Source organism: Chiloscyllium plagiosum, chromosome 38, assembly GCF_004010195.1.
Source record: "Chiloscyllium plagiosum isolate BGI_BamShark_2017 chromosome 38, ASM401019v2, whole genome shotgun sequence".
Classification (NCBI taxonomy): Eukaryota; Metazoa; Chordata; class Chondrichthyes; order Orectolobiformes; family Hemiscylliidae; genus Chiloscyllium; species Chiloscyllium plagiosum.
Genome location: NC_057747.1, coordinates 17,892,570 through 17,909,980, shown reverse-complemented (window position 1 = coordinate 17,909,980; position 17,411 = coordinate 17,892,570). Strand labels below are relative to the sequence as shown.

At 37.1% G+C, this 17,411-nt stretch overlaps 1 protein-coding gene across 4 annotated transcripts in view; it reads left to right on the top strand.

Annotated features, from left to right (window-relative positions):
* Window positions 1–17,411, top strand: part of parga (poly (ADP-ribose) glycohydrolase a) — a 202,150-nt gene that overhangs the window by 47,860 nt on the left and 136,879 nt on the right. The gene's annotated exons all lie outside the window — the stretch shown is intronic.

Genomic DNA, 17,411 nt, shown 5'->3' with positions numbered 1-17,411 from the left:
ATGCTACTTTCCCCCCACCCCCCCCCTCCTCTAGCTTATCTCTCCACGCTCCAGGCTAACTGCCTTTATTCCTGATGAAGGGCTTTTGCCCGAAACGTCGATTTCGAAGCTTCTTGGATGCTGCCTGAACTGCTGTGCTCTTCCAGCACCACTAATCCAGAATCCATGCTCAGTGAAATGTTTACTTAGTTTATGTTTGGTCTCCCCAATGTAGAGAAAACCAAAGTAAAGGTGTACCCAGCAACAATAAACCTCTCAGTTTAACCTCAGTGGCAGGAACGTTTTATGATTCCAATTGTTGGTAAAATTGGACAAATTAGATCCCAAAACGAAATCTGATAGTTCATCCATTTAATTTTTGTAGTTGGATGCCATTATGATTAGTCATTGGAACATAGTCACTCAAAGCTGAAGATGTTCTTTAACATCAGACCACAATACTTTTATGTAAAAGAAAGAAACAAACATGTGCATTGTATTATAAGTATCTTAATAGACATAAAAGTAAAGCATCAGTCTGTTACCAAGATTTCAGTCTGTGAGAACTATCACACTCATCTCTGCTTTTTAAATCTTTACTCAACTGATGTTTTTCTGATTCTTTTTCCTCAGACTGTTGACAGAGGTTTTTTTGTGAATTATTTCTGAGTCTACTTGCATGAACCTTTTACAGTTCTGATGACCTGGACTTAATCGGGCTGTTTTTGTTCCTTAGAGTAGTCGAGCTTGAGACGAGATTTGACAAAAGTATTCAAAATTATGAGGGATCTGGACCAAGTGGTTGGGAGAAAGTGTTTTTATTAGTTTACAGATTAAGAATCAGAAGGCACATATTTTAAGATAATTAGCAAATAAAGCAATGATAACATGAGGAAAACTCAACCTCTACTTAGGATCTGAAATGGACTAACACAGAATATGGTGAAGGTAGGTATAGTTGAGGCATTTAAGATGGGAATTGTATTATTGTTTGTAAAGGAAGAATATACACAACTACAGCTAGACTGCTGGGGAGTAGATTGTGACAAATTTTCCAGAAAGCCAGCACAAACATGACAAGTCAAATAGCTGCTTATTATGCTGTGACTATTCTGTGATTGCTCAGAATTAGCCAAGAATTGTTATAGATATTGACACACGACTGGACTAGGTACGCTTGAACCTCAGCCTGGGGATTGTGCCACAAGAGTCCAAGAATAGTATCTCCCCCACCCCACAAAAGAATTGGAGTAAGATTATTCAAGTGTAACTACTACCCAATCATTTTATCGACTGAAAAGTCAATTGGGCAAGATTGGGGTAATTAAAAATTAGGTTTTTTGCCCATTTCCATTGATGAATTTTGTTATGAAGGTATAGGTGTACTGTACATTTGGGAGAGAGGAAGCTGGCAAGGACTGAAAGCACAGTGTGCCGAACAATTTATAAATGTAACATTTGGTTGACACAAATAGCTGGTGTTGTGTTGCCTGAGACAAAAACAAATTCAAATTCGGCCAATCAGTTTAAATTATGCCCCAGATACCAATATCCAATCAAATTTGAATTTTACTGTTTGGGATGACATCAAACCAATGAAATGATCCGATGTTTTGGGGTATAAGACCGGACACTATGAACAGTTAGGGGGAGAATAGTAATGAGCAAGTAAAGACTGCCAGCGGAATAGGTCTCTGAAAGGTACCTGTCCATAAGAAATTTGTGCAGCCGAAGACCGAAACAAACCGAGAGAAACCTACAGAGAAGGTTCGGCATCTGAAGGTGACAGCTGGGTTTGAAATTGATTTGCCGTAAATTTAAAAGGGAATTGATCGGACCAGTGTTGTAGAATGGGAGGTAAAAGATAGGTTTAAGAAAAATGAGTTGTAAATAGTTGTTGTTTTTAATCTTCTCTGTTGAACTTAAAAAAAATAAAATTGTTAATGTTTACTTTAAATAGTGAAATCTGAGATAGTTCTTTGCCTCTCAAAATTTAACAGATTATGGCGCGAGGTGAGCTTTTTGGTGTGTTGGGTTTAAATTAGCAGAGGGTTTAACCCCGTGTCATAACAGTTTGTAGTTTGCTTTTGGATGTGAAGTGTAACTTTCCCCGATACTAGATGGTTTCCCCAAAATTTCCCCTTGGCCAAAAATCAAGGCTAGTGTTGATCACTTGTAAGATTCCAGCATGTATGTTGCATAATGATTTCAGTGATTTTTGCCTAAGCACCAATGAAGCATGTTTGAACTTAAAACAGTAAAAATGGATTTTTGTGAGGGATGATTTTATTTGGCATGTGCTGTCAGATTTATTCTTAATTTTAACAACAAATATCAGTCTTCCATTCCTAATTATTAGGTAGTGCAAAGGAGGCTGTGCATTAATGAATATGTGAACAATGAGGTCATTTATCAAAGGCTTTCGTACTCAAATATTTGCTATAAGCAGTGCTGTAATTTTTCTCACATGCGCAATCTTCAATTTTTTAATCACACCATCCCAGTTAAGTGACAGTTAAGAACCATTTTCTTTGAATTTGTTGAATTTCTACAATTTTCTTGTACAATAAATGCAAGTCAGAGAATTTAACTAAGATGTCTAGTTGTTAAATAGGCAATGAAGCAGTTTTAATGGTCTTTGCCAATTATTATTATTATCTGCAGACTAATTTTTTCTCATACTAATCTCTGTTATGTTTGGTGCCAGTGATGATCTGTGACAAAACGTTTCATCCCATCTATTGAAAAAAGGGTGTACTTTGATTTATTTTTAGTTACTGTTTGTCTGAATAGTTATGCAATCAAAAATAATGGTTCGAGTAGTCCTGAATCATATTTTTAATGTGCAATCAAAAAAGATTTTCTACTGTATTTCTCATCAGTGAAATCAAGGGAAAATATACTCCAGGCTCAATTCAAATTAGAAATATGCTGAGCTATGACTGTGATGTGTCAAAATAGCTACAATAAATATGCTGAAGTTCAAGAAAGTAAGAGAAAAAAACTTGCATTTCTGACCTTGTGATGTCCAAAGGAGCTTTGCAGCCAATGAAGTCACAGTTGGAATGGAAGTAAATAGATAAGTTCTAGGACCTTTGCAATTGCTTCCTAGGTCCAGCAGTTAGGCCACATCAAGTACGTTCAAAACTTATTTCTTTCTGTTCGTGGAAGAAAAGTTAACTATTTGCCCCAGTGGCATGTTTGTGAAATAAAATTTTTAGACTGCAACTTGCTGCAACGTGCTATCTATTTCTAATCTATTGTGGAATTTTTGTTTATCACTTAACTTTGTAGATATTTTGATTTATTGTCACGTGTACCTAAGTACAGTGAAAAGCATTGTTTATGAGTAGTACTGGCTGACCATAGTGAGCAAGGGCACACAGATCATAGGGTTGGGGGAAAAAAAACTTGGACAGCGGCATACATTGCATCGTACAGGGCGTGCACTCGACAAGATCACATTGCCAAGATCCGTTTTATTTAAAGTTAGACAGTCCATTCCTCAAACCTGTAAGTAGATTTAAAAGAACATTATTGGTAATTTTTATAAAGTGGTTATAAAAAAATGTTAGAGTTAGATCTGCTGTAGGGAGCTCGTAGGAATCGCGTGGTCTCGGCACGAGATATTCAAGCAGCCACCTTCATCAAGAAGTGCTGAACAAATGGCCCATTTTTGACTCCTCTTAAGTTGCTCAAACTCTTAAATGCCAGTGTACAGTTTGATTCACCCCTTACAATGTCAAGGAACAGCTGATGGTACTGAATACAGCATAAGCTGCCACCCTGACAGAATCATGCCTGTAGTACTGAAGACTTGCACTCTAGAACTAGCTGTGCCCTTGGTTAAGCTGTCGCAACACAGCTACAACACCAGATTCTAATTGATATGTAAAGTAGTCCACAGAATTCCGGGCGAATCCAATCCAACCAATTTACCTGCTAACAACCACCAGAACAGTTCAAGAAAGTGGTAGAAGGTATTAGCACTAACCTCCCAATCAGCATTCTCTTTAGCTTCTGCTAAGCCTATTTGACACCACAACCTTAGTCCAAACATGGAGGAGAAGAAAAAGTCAGATTACTACTTTTCGTTAAAGGACAGCACAGTGGCTCAGTGGTTAGCGCTACTGCCTCACAGCACAAGGGATCCGGGTTCAATTACACCCTCTGGTACCTGCCTATGTTGAGTTTGCACATTCTCCCTATGCATGAGTTTCCTCTGGGTGCTTTGGTTTTCTCCCAAAGTCCACAGATGTGCAGGTAAAGTGGATTGGCCATGCTAAGTTGCCCCTAGAGACCAGGGAAGTGCAGGCTAGATGGATTAGCCATCTGAAATGCAGGGTTAGATGGATGGAGTAGGAGTGTTTGGGTGGGATGCTCTTCGAAGGGTCAGTGTGATCTCAGTGGGCTGAATGGCCTGCTTCCATATTGGAAGGATTCTGTAATTCAAGTGGTAACTGGCCCTTCTATCAAGGGTCTTTTTGGCAGTGTGGAATTAAGGATCTCCAGTAAAATTGGTGTCAATGAATATCGGAAGAAATCTAACCATCAATTGGATTATACCTAATACAAAGGATGGTGGTTCTGGTTGTTGGAGGCCAATCATCATTCCTCCCAACACTGGTAGTTAGAGGCATAGACACTGCTCTCTGTGACCAAGATTGAGAGTGTTGCCTGCCTAGTGCTCGGCTTGGGATATCTCATCTGAGCTGCAGAGGAACTTGGAGTGGGAGCGTAAAGATCCAGTTGTCATGGTCCACGTACGTGCCAACGACAGATAAAACTAGGGCTGATGTTATGCTAAGAGAGTATGAAAAGCAGAACCAAAAAGATGATAATCTCTGGATTACTCCCTGAGCCATGAGCTAATTACACAGGCTCAATAAGATTAAGCAGGTAAATGTGTGGGGGAGAAATGGGGTTGAATTCGTGGGACATTGGCACCAGTACTGGGGAAGAAAGTACCTGTTCTGATGGGGCGGTCTTCACCTGAACTGTGCTGGGCCCAGTGTCCTAGCAAATCACATAACTAGGGCTGTAGACAGGGCTTTAAACTAAATGGGGGTGGGGTGGGGCAGAGTGAGAGCTTAGTTATCAGAGAAATTAGAAAACCCAAATTACAGAAGAAATTAGAAAACAGAGGAGAGAAGAGTACAGAACCTAGGAGAGGTTATTAAAATCTCCAGCACAGACACAAGTAGGACTGAGTGTTTGGAAAGAATTGGCAATCAAAGTTTAAGCACATTGGACAAATGAATGACAATGAGAAGAGGGATGATTAATACTGGACTTTAGGTGTTGTATCTGAATGCACGCAGTATAAGGAATAAGGTAAGTGAGGTTGTGGTGCAGGTCAAAATTAGCAGATATGACTTGGTGGGCATCATGGAGATATGGCTACAAGGGGATCACGATTGAGAGCTGAATGTTCAAGGATATACATTGTATCAAAAAGATAGGCAGAGGAGGTGGGGTTGCCTTTATTAGTATGAAGTGAAATTAAATCAGTAGTAAATAACAACAAAGTAGGGTCAGAAGGTGTTGAATCTGTATGGATAGAATTGAGGGACCGCAAAGGTAAAGAAATCATAGTTAGAATTATGTACAGGCCTCCAAATAGTAGTCAGGCACTGGGGCATAAGGTACAATAGGAGATAGAAAAGATGTAGAGGAAAGGCCAAATTATAGTGATAATGGATTTAGTGTTGTGCAATGAGGCAGACTTGATTAGGGAGGTGCAAGAACCCTTAGGAGGCAGTGATCATAATGTGATTGAATTTATTCTGCAATTTGAGAGGGAGAAGATAAAATTAGGGGCAACGGTATTACAAAACAAACACATCAATTTGGATCCCATCTATCATCCTCTGAGAAAAAGAACAGAAAATGATGTCACCAACACAGGAAATGACATCAACACAAGAGGACTTGAATGTAAAAGCCAGGATGTACTTCTGAGGCTCTTTAAGGCCCTGGTCAGACCACATTTGGAGCATTGTGTGCAGTTGTGGGCCCCATATCTCAGGAAGGGTGTACTGGTTCTGGAGCATGGGCAGGGGAAGTTCACAAGAATGGTCCGAGGAATGAAAAGCTTGACATATGAGGAACATTTGAAACATAATACTAAATGGCCTGGATGTTGTAGATGCTGGAAAGATGCCTCTATTGATAGGAGAGACTAGCACTCAAGCACATGTCTTCGAGTAAAGTGAAGACCTTTTATAACAGAGATAAGGCGAAACGTCTTCAGCCAGAGGGTGGAATTCATTGCCACAGAAAGCTGGAGGCCAGGTCATTCTGTATATTTAAGACAGAGATAGATAGGGTCTTGAGTATCAAGGGTTGCGGGGAGAAAGTGGGAGAATTGGGTTGAGAAATGTAAAAACCATGATTGAATGGTGGAACAGACTCGATAGGCTGCATAGCCTAATTTCTATCTATAGTTATGGAAAGATGAAGTTGCAGCAAGTAGGTTGGTGACGATGAGATCAAGTAATTTTTTCTTTTCTTGTTCTCTCACTCTCTAACTGTTGTTAGTTTTCTCTCTAACTGCTATAAGCCCAAGCTGGTGCTAAATCCCTCAGAACACGACTTGCACAGTTAAGAGTACTGCTGCCCAACCAGTTTTGTGATGGATTTTAAAGACTCCTACCAGAGTATATTCTGTGCCCTTGCTATCCTCGGTGTTTCTTCTAAGTAATGCTCAAAATGGGTGAGTGCTGATTCATAAACTAAGGCAAGGTATACAGTGATAATCAGCACAAAGTCTAATGCATATGTTGACCTGTTACCACAAAACTTTCTGGGGTTTCAGCAATGTTGATGACTCTAAGGGCCACTTCCTCAACTATATATCCCATGAGACAGTACATATGCAAAGATAGTGATAGAGGAGTGGGGTCACCTTAACTATAGGATTGTTACTTGACTGGTCAGTAGGATAGCTTATTGAACATTGGCACAAGTTCCCAGATTAGTGGTGATTCAAGCATTTTGCTTTATGTAAGGGAAGTGCATAGAACAAGAGCTACTTTGACAGCATGTTTTAATTTATATACATTTTTACTTTACATATGCTGAATGTTGAGGGGTTTATAAAATACAAATATTGTATTGCAGATGCTGGAAATTTGAAATGAAAACATAATGCTGGAGAAACTAAGTAGGTTTGGCAGCATCGGTAGAGAGAGAAACAGCTAATGTTTTGAGTCCAAAACGACGACTTCAGAATGTAGCATTTTAAATTTGTAAATATGGAACTTAAATGTTCATGTATTCAGATGTATTGTGTTGGTTTTGAAACAGTAAATTGCATACATTTTCTTTCTTATGTATTTTTGGGTGTAAAAATGGTTTTGCAGTGAAGGAAATGGCATAGGTTACTAAAGGGCTTATTGTAGTGTTGATTAATATGAGAGGTCTACAACTGGTAAGTGTAAATTTTATATTGTTTCAAAATTTTAGTCACTGACACCTGATATGGAATGTTGCAGACATGGAGCATGAAATCAACAGCTGCTATTGATGTGCTGCATTAAAAGTAGAGATGACTCTCTCATGAAATAGACAGTAGTGAAATATCTAAAGTGCTGTTAGTTTAACAATAAAGCTAAAGTCATTTAGCAAAGAAATTCCAAGAGACCCAGTAATGTATTTAAATCTGTCAGTTTCTGTAACTGTTGATTGGTTTTAAGCAAAGTGTCCACTTGTTCAGTGGACTGAAACCAATAAACTTAACAGTGCAGTAGTGCCTGGGAATATGATTGCTCCACTAGAACAGAGAGAGTATTTCAAAGTGGATGCTTACATTATTATAGTCCAACTGGCTGGAATTTTGGCATCTTGGGTTCCCAATGAGCGTAGTTTTTCCTATGTGAAAAGTAAGTACGTTCTTGGATTTTATGAATTGGAAGCCAGGTTTTTATTTCCTTTCTTTCCATTAATTTCCCTCTCTTTTTGGGCAGTTGCTTTAAGGTTTCCTATTAGTTTGTGGTCCTCTTGAAGTTATTGGATGAGTTAATCTGCAATGGAATTGAAATTGCATCTGTTAGCACACACATGCAACCTGTGAATTTTCTGTACTGATTGAACTTTCAAAGCTAGAACAATCACTTACTGGAAAATTGTATTTATTTTTGTTTAATCCCAAGGTATCATCTTTTTTTTGGAATTATTCACCTATCTTGTAGGTGGAGTTCAAAGATTGTTCATTTTGCAGCATGCAAATTTAAAGCAATTGCTGTTAATTAACCTTTGCACTTCTACTATATTTCAACAAGTAATGAAGTTTTTGTAGACTCATCTTGTTAAAATATAAACATTTTAGTTGATTCTGTTAGTGGTAGATGCTCTGGGTTTAAAATATCTATATAGTCTTGAGTGCATTTATTTGCTATCCTTTAGAACAAATTATTTTATGTAATTGATGTTTGATCTTAAATCTGACTAGGTGTTGTGCCCTCTAGTGGGAGGAATGAATAATTGTGCTTGAAACTGAATAGAACTACCAAATGTGGATTAAAAATGCAAAGAGCTAAAGAGGTTCATCGGATCTGGCAACATCTATGGAGAGAGAAACAGAGTGAATGATTTGAGTTTAGTCATCCTTCTCAGGTAGATATCAGCCTGCTTCATTACAAATTACTTCTGATGCCAACTTAAGAATGCAAACAATGCAAAAGTGCAAGTTGGTAGGGAGGTCGGTGAAAATGGAGAGCAAGGGAACTTTTCTCAATAGCAGCATTCTCTATGAATGAAAGAGGCAGCAGAAACCATTGATCCATCTGGAGTACCAAGTGATTTGTTACTTTTCAAAGGAAACACATCTGAGATGGAATCAAAAATCCAATCTATAAATGCATTCTGGCAAAGTGGAAAAGTAAAGTTGCAATTTTAAGTCATAGGTGAGGATGAGGAAGGCCAAAGAAATCTACAGTTCAAATTATCAGTGCCATTGTCTGCTTCTAAAAATAATTTCAGGTTTTTTCATTCAATACTTTATTTAAAGGTGCATTCGTTGTATGTTATTTCCCATTTTACATGAAAAAGGACTTGCTGCCATTGCTCCTAAATGTACTACTCACAACATTGAACCTGTGACTTTGTCATTCTGCCAGTATTTACTTTGAATTACTGTTCTGGAGTTTCCTTCACTATATTCTGCCAATATCTTTGAAAGATGTTTGAATTCAATTTTTAACACTGATTTCAAAACCTGTTTTTTTTTTAAAAGTGAAAAAGAAATGAACAAAGAACTCTTCTACAGTGAATTATAACTGAATAGAATGTCTCGGATTTTATATTTGTTTTACCCAAACATCCTTTTCCCTGCTACAGATCCCCGAAGGTCAAAAGAATTATTAAAGTAAAATCAGCTTTCAATGCTAATGCAGTGAGTTGTTTCAGGGCACCTAGGATGCATCATCGTTCCTTTTTGTGTTTGCACATTATTCATGAGGGTCAGATGCGGGAAAATTCAGCATTGGCAGTATAATGCCGAATACTTGGTACTGATCAGTACTAATGCAGTTGAAAGAAGGATCCCAATTGATCTCAAGCAATATGCAGTTATTTTCTGGAATAAAAGAAGAAAATGTTGGCAATATTCAGTTGGTGTGACAGCATTTTTAAAAAGATACACAGTGAATGTTTTAAGATTTTGATCTTTCTAGTATCAGATGAGAAGACGTTTGAGTTTTCGAGGTGCAGAAACTTGGATCTCCAGAAGGATGCAGAATTGAGCATCCAAGAAAACATTTGAAGCATTTTAAATTTATAGCAAATAGGAGCTATGAAATTCTTAATATAGTAGGTAATTGGAATGTGTAATGTTTATTGCAGATTACATTTTTTCAGTTTGTCAATTCAGTACGTTTTCGGTATGCATAGAGTCAGAGTTGTATAGCACAGAAACAGACCCTTTGGTACAACCCATCCATGCCAACTAGATATCCCAACCCAATCTAGTCCCACCTACCAGTGCCCTGGCCGATATCCCTCCAAACCGTTCCTATTCATATACCCATCCAAATGCCTCTTAAATGTTGCAATTGCACCAGCTTCCACCACTTCGTCTGGCAGCTCATTCCATACATGTACCACCCTCTGTGTGAAAAAGTTGCCCCGTAGGTCTCTTTTATATCTTCCCCTCTCACCCTAAACCTAGTGAACTAGCTTTACATGATTCAAAATTATTTGCAGTTTAATTAATTAATAATCAGGTTTTATTCAAATACGTGCAGAACCCAAATCAGATGAACAGTATATAATTATGAAAACCTGCAAGATTTGTTCTTCTCAGGCTAATTGGATTGTTTGTGTCGGTGGGCAAAATATATTTATGCCTACCAGTAGATGGCACTATTAAATCATTTTGTGTATTGAAAAAGAAGTATGTGCATTTATGTAGAAACTTTTCATATCCTCAAGATCTCACTGCTTTGCTGCCAGTCAATTACTTTACAAGTGCAGTTACTGATGTTAGTGATAGACCTTTACAAAAATGGTTCATTTTATTTGACAGTAGATATGAATGATGTTCAGAAAATAAATATATCTTGAAATATTTCTGAATAGTGGGCATAAAGTCTAAAATTCATCAACTTGTAGCTATTCGTTATTCACATCAATATTTTCATTCTGATATAATTGCTGTGATTTGTGCTTTATTGCGAATTTTAATGTGTTGAATCCCTCACCAGGAACTGAGCTGGTGACATTATTGTGCAATCAAAACAGGAGCTGATCATCTAAGAATTAAATCAGGACCTGTCTACTTTTTAAAGTGGTGGCTCACAGTCCTGTTATAATGTTTGGAAAAAAAGACTGGTGAACTTTTAGGCCACAATTTTCCTTCAACAAATACTATTAAATTAAATACTTTTGTCTTATGGCTTCGTGTAGAATAAGACAATTAAAATGTAAGATGCTAAACTTTAATAGTAATTTTTTGTGAAAAATTTTAATATATTTTGACATGTTTAAATGCCCCTCACATAGTGGTGATGCCATAATTCTTTTTTGCTTTGATCCTCCCCATTTTGATTTGTTGTAAATGCTGTACATGTCATTGGATGAGTCACTGCTTTGATTCTGATTTTGAGTGACTTTGAATTTTCATTTTGGAGTGCTGAGAATGACACTGGAATAAACATTCTTGTGATCTAAAAACTGCATGGACTGAATCAGATCTTTAGTATTATGAAGAGGGCTTAGAGGTAACTAAGTTAGTGGGAAGTAATATGTAAAGCTTTGCCTTATCAATGGAAATTGAATAAAGGATTTCCATGAAAGGTTCATTAACTTTTGAGTCATCGTGCGCTGTCTAAAATAATAGAGGAAGTAACATTGTGTTTCATCTCTGCTTCAATTAAAATACCCTATTGAGTTATCTGTATATATCTTCAAGCAGACAGCAGTCGCCTTGTATTCATTTACTACTAACCTCTATGCATTGTTTCAGGAAACAAAGCCAACGTAATGGAAAGGCTGCTTTATTCAGTTTTAATAAAAATGGTCTTTGATATTGTGATCCTTAGCAGACATCAAGTAAATAAAGCACTTTTAAATAATGAATCATTAAAATAGCAGACAATTAGTGGGAGCTGTGCAAAACTAAAAACAAAAATAACCAATTTGATTTGTATAATCATTGGTGAGCAAAACGGGCTCTGATTCTCGATGGAATCCTAGAACTTTGGCTTAAGTGAAAATCAGAGTATGGCACTTTGGCAAGCCTCTTGGACCCTGTTATTACTCAAAGAGCAAAATCATGAGAATTCAAAGAGATAACAGCTCAACAGCTCCAAGCTAAGAAGCAGAAGCTATCCTGTCCTATCCTTAATGTGCATAGAATATAATGTAAAAGCTCAGAGTTGATGTGTGTGTTGAATACATGGGTAACAGTCATACCGCACTGGGTTAGCAGAGCATAGAAAGGAGTAATTTATAGGAGTGAATTTTGTTTTTGCCACCTCTTCCTAGTTCAGGCTCGAGTTACAACTGTTGAACATCAACTGCTTACCAGATTGAGTAGTTACTGAATGAGTTGAAATGCAATCTGTGAATATCCTGTTTAGTACAGCTAAGTACTACAGCACGATTCCTTGCATTTTGTTTTTTAAACCACAAGATCTTAGAGAATTTCTGTGACTTTGGTACAGGTATCTGAAGTCTTTTTGTTTTTATATCAGTGGTTGCTATCCAGATTATTACCAGTAATGATCTTCAATTATAACTTCTCATTTATTGCTGTCCTGTTCCACAATCTTGTTTATTTCTGTTGATCAGCTGTCATGGTTTCTGCAAGATAAGTTGCATATTCAGAACTTTTGTAATCCAAAACTACCACCTACCACTACTGCTGTTATCTTCATCTGTGTATTGATACCTATCAATCATTAAAAATTGTAATTAAATTTTCAGCTGCGTAACACTCTAGCCAAATCTGTTGACTATTGAATAACTGCTTCCCTAAAAATACTTAAAATATTAAGACTTAATTTCTTAACACCATTTTACAAGTTACTCTAGGTCTAGGGAAAAAGTGTCCCTTGAGAAAGATATTTGTTTTAGGTCTGCGGGTATGACTGAAAACACTTTATTTATTGCCCATCCCTAGTTGCTCTGAGAAGATAATGGTAAATCATTTCTTTGGCCACATACTTTGAGATACTCTGAGGACCTGAAAGTGCTGGGCAAATAAAGTTTCTTTCTTTATCATGGAGAGAGGTTTTTAATATTATAAATAGTGCTCTGAGCTAATTTCAAGAAGCTAAAAATAAAGCCTTTCCTAAATTAATTCTCTGTGGATATTTAATATCAACTTTTACTTAAAAGGACAGTTTTCCAGAAGTCTTTCTGTGAAGCATTAGGATACACAGATGTGGGTGTTGAATCCTAAATGAGACCAGTGAGAAGTGGATAACAGCTTTTGAAATGTGGCATTAGTATAAAATATTCAGTACCAGAATTAGACAAAGAACAACCAATGAATTTGTCCACTGAAAAATGTGAGTCCCAATGTTTCATGGACATTTATCTGAACCGAAAAAGAACTGTAAAGTATAAGTAAGAATTTAGTGTTGCTGACAATAGAAAGTGAAGCAACAGGAAAAAAATAGAGTGGTTTGCAAAAGGACTGAGTGGGTGGACATCTTCAGAAGCTGAATAAAGGGAGGAATGATGGCTATGCTTATCTACAGTAAATACAGAGAGCTGGCAATGGATCTGGTAGTTATGGCTAGTTATGAATGGTTGGACAGTAGTACATTTTCCTGTTGGCACTGAGCACAATTTGGGGCCAAATTTAATGTCAGTAAGTTTTAGTTATCACAGCAGTGAAAGGATGTTGTGTTGTTACTGGTTGTTATTTTATACTTCAAAGTGAAAGAAAACATTGAATATTTGAAAATGCGGGAGGCCCTGCAAAAGCAATTATGTGCAATACTTACTTCAGTGAGTGATAAAATTAGGCATGCCTTGCAATGGAATCACCTATTCAGGGTGGGACTATTTTCTCTGGAGAGTGTCCTGATAGAAATTTCATGATTGTAAATAATATGATACAACAAACATAGGCAAGATGATGCCATATATGAGGAAGACAACAACTACAGATCATAAATATGAAGATCACTTATAATTCAAGTTGGGAATACATGAGGAACCACCTTACCCAGAGTGATTAGTGTGTGCAACTTGGAATCATTAAGGGAATTGATTCAAGGGAAGAATGTGAGGGAGAAAGGAATAAGCAAATATATTGATAACAGTTTAGATGAAGTTTGGAGGATGAAAGCTTATGGAATATAAATAACAGCATGGGTAAGTTGAGCCATGTAGGTACCTCCTACACTATAAATATGTTCCTACATACCTTGTAATTCATCAAAAACGTTCCTGTGCAGGGTTCAGCTGATTTCACCAATCTGCTTGGAGTTTGTGCTCATTAGTTAAGCACGTCAGTGAAGTTTGGGCTGGTGCGAGTTTTTCTTCTGCTATGAATTACTACTGTAGAATCCTTCAGTGTTTGTATCATTCGTTGTCCTGATATCTCCAGTTGGATGATGGAGGAGAAGTAATGAACACCAATTGCTGTCATATTTTGATGATTTTATTTTCAATGTCCATTGTATAAATAGGCATTTGTACTGCTACTGTTGCATTGATTCAAGACATGAAGTGAAGTGCAAATTATGTCATTGCACAAAATGCACGAACTTGTACATCAGTAAGAAAGAAAGACTGACTAGATTTGAGTGCTTTTTTGGGAGTGCTTTTCATCAGTTTGTTTATGCTTGTGGTCATTCAGGAATGCATTTTAAAAATCCCAAAAAGTGCTTTCTATCACTGTTCTAACATCAGAACTTCACCATCTGAACAGAAATGCACCTTGCTTCTTTGCTACTGGCACCAATGTAACCCATGGCAAGGCATAATAGGTTGCCAGTCACTGTTGTGTTTCACAAATATCCATATACTAACAACTGAAGTGTAACTACAAGCAAAGTACATTGTTCTATTTTATTAAGTGGATGATTTAATAATTTGATTGGAAGACTTTATTCGTTGTCAGCTATTTGTCTAATATTATTCATAGGAGAGTATGGTTAGTTACAGTTTGATAGCTTGGGATTGCTACAGCCAGTTGTGATTTGGACAGGGTCATGTATTTTTTTTAAAAGTCTTTTGTGATCAGTGGCTTGAATGAATGTTTAAACTTCTGTTTTGTTAATTATGGAATAAATGAAAGAATTATCATGGTTTTAAAGACACATTGCTGTTTGACCCGATAAAATCTGCTCCATTCACAACCACGTGCTTCATTACGATCTGTACTTGAAACTTTTATTTTTGAGAGACCTGATTCTGTACAATTCCAACTAATTTCTTCTTTTCACTTCCTCCCATTAAAGCAAGTTAAGATTGTATTAATGTTTACTTAAAACTTGCATTTGAACTTATTCATTTCTCATTAGCTGAGTGACAGCGCCATCATTCTTTTAACTCTTGATCTTGATCTGAATTAATTAAATAATGTCGATCTGCTCATTATTATTTAGATTCTGCATGACACAATATTACCAGTTTAGGCTGATAGTACTTATAAGTGTTACATCCTTATTTAAAAGAAACTTCAATGATGGAGAAACTTCGAGACAATTTTGGTTAAAGTTAATAGTCACATGCACAAATGAGAGTTAATTAAGGAAAGCCAGCATCGATTAATTAAAGGAAAATCTGATTTAACAATGAATTTTGTTTGAAGATATTTAAGGACAGTCCTGTTAATGTGATGTACTCAGAAATACAAAAGGCATCTGTATAATGCCACACAGCAGAATTGGAAATTCTAGCCTATGGAATGAAATAAACAATGCAATATCGATAAACATTGATTTGGGTATAGGGGACCAAGAATAGTGACAAAGGGATGTTTCTGTGACTGGAGGAAGGTTTGTTCCCAGGAGTCAATGTATATTAATGTCCTAGAACGTGTTATAGATGGCACAGTTTCAAAGTTTGCAGGTGAAAGGAAGCTTGCAAGTATTGTAAACAATGAAGAGGATGGTGTGGAATTTCAAAAGTAGATAAACAAGGTGGTGGAATGGGCGGGCAAGTGGCAAATGAAGTTTAATGCAGAGAAATATAATGTGATTAATTTTGGTTGGAAGCATACGAAGAAGCCCTGTAAAGGGACTGCTGGATCAGTGATGTGGATGTACTTTTGCATATGTCATTAAATGTGATGTGACAGTTTGACAGCACAGTTACCATAGCAGACAGTATTGTAGACTTTATTAATGGGAGTATTCAGTGTAAGAGCACACAAGTTATTTTGAACATGAATAATAGCACCTAAAACAGTACAGCACGGGAATAGCCATACTAATCTGAAAACGCTTAATCTCATCTGATCTCGGAAACTAGGCAGACTCAGGCCCGTTTAGAACTTGGATGGGATCTCATCTGGGAATACCAAGTGGCGTACACCCTTTGTCCCACCATATCTGTGGTGATCACGATTCCATTATAAACATATTCTATCTGCCTGCAACTGTTCTGTATCCCTCTGTTCCCTGCTTGGTCATGTGTCTGTTAAATGTTGTTAATGTATCTGCTTCTTCTACTTCTCCTGGCAGTGTGTTCTAGGCATCTACCACTCGCTGTGTTTTTAAAAAAAACTTATTGCCTTGCACATCTCTCTTAAACATTTTCCCCTTCTCACCTTAAACTTATACCCCAAGTATTTGACATTTCCACCATGGGAAGAAGACTCCAACTATCAACTAGATTCATACATCTCAATTTTATACACTTCATTTCAAATCGCCTCTCAACCTTTTACATTGTAACGAAAACAATCCAAATTGTCCAACCTGCCCCCTTTCACTAATATGCTCCAATCCAAGCAGCATTCTGGTAAACTTCTTTTGCACCCTCTCCAAAGCCTCTACATTCTTCTTACAGAATGGTGACCAGAAGTGCACGCAATACAAATCACTAATTCAACCTCAGCTGAATCTTGCATTGCACATTGCACTTTCGAAAGAATGAAAAGACATTGGAGATGGTGCAGAAAGAATTTGGAAGAATGGTTCCAGGGAAAAGGAATTTCAGCTATGAAGATAGATTTGGAGGTTAGGACTGTTCACCTGGAGAAGAGAAGGCCAAGAGGAGACATGGTAGAGGTATACAAAGTAGAGACTGAACAGAAAAGACACAAAAAAGCTATTCCCATTAATGAAATGATTGAGAATGAGAAGGCATAGACCTGGTTATTGGGGAAAAATGAACTTGCATGCAGCAAATGTCAAAATATAGAATGCACAGATTGAAAGGGTGTTAGTGGCAGACTCAGTCAAAGCATTCAAAAGAAAATTAGACTGTGTTATGTGCATGTGAATGACACTAAGTAAAAGCTTATTAAGAGAACTGGTGCAGGCGTGAGGGCTCCATAGCTATTGCTGCATTGTAACAATTCCTTGATTCTGTTTTTGTGTAAGTCTGAGTTTTAATCTGAAATCTTGATTTTTCAAGGTCAGTAACTTGTGTCGCCATGTTTGCCGTTATATTTTGTGAAATTGTTTAGTTGTGGTTTTGTTCTAAAAATGTGATCTTTTATAGCTTGTGTTTAGAACTATGTAACTCTTGGTGGTATAATTAAAAGTAGGAATTGTGAAGCACTTTTTTCAGGTATTGTTTTGCAATCTTTTTCCATTCTAATGACAAAATAACAGAATAATTGAGGGGCAAGGTTGACAGATATGGATATCCGGATCATGTTAATACAGTTGAGTTTGTTACTCTTGAGTAAATAAAGCATGGAAGGAAGCAGTTAATTATTTCATGCTGAGCTTGACAGGGTTGAGCCTGGAGGTGAAGCACGTCTGAGGGATGTTGCGATTGACAGTTCATCTAAATGTCAA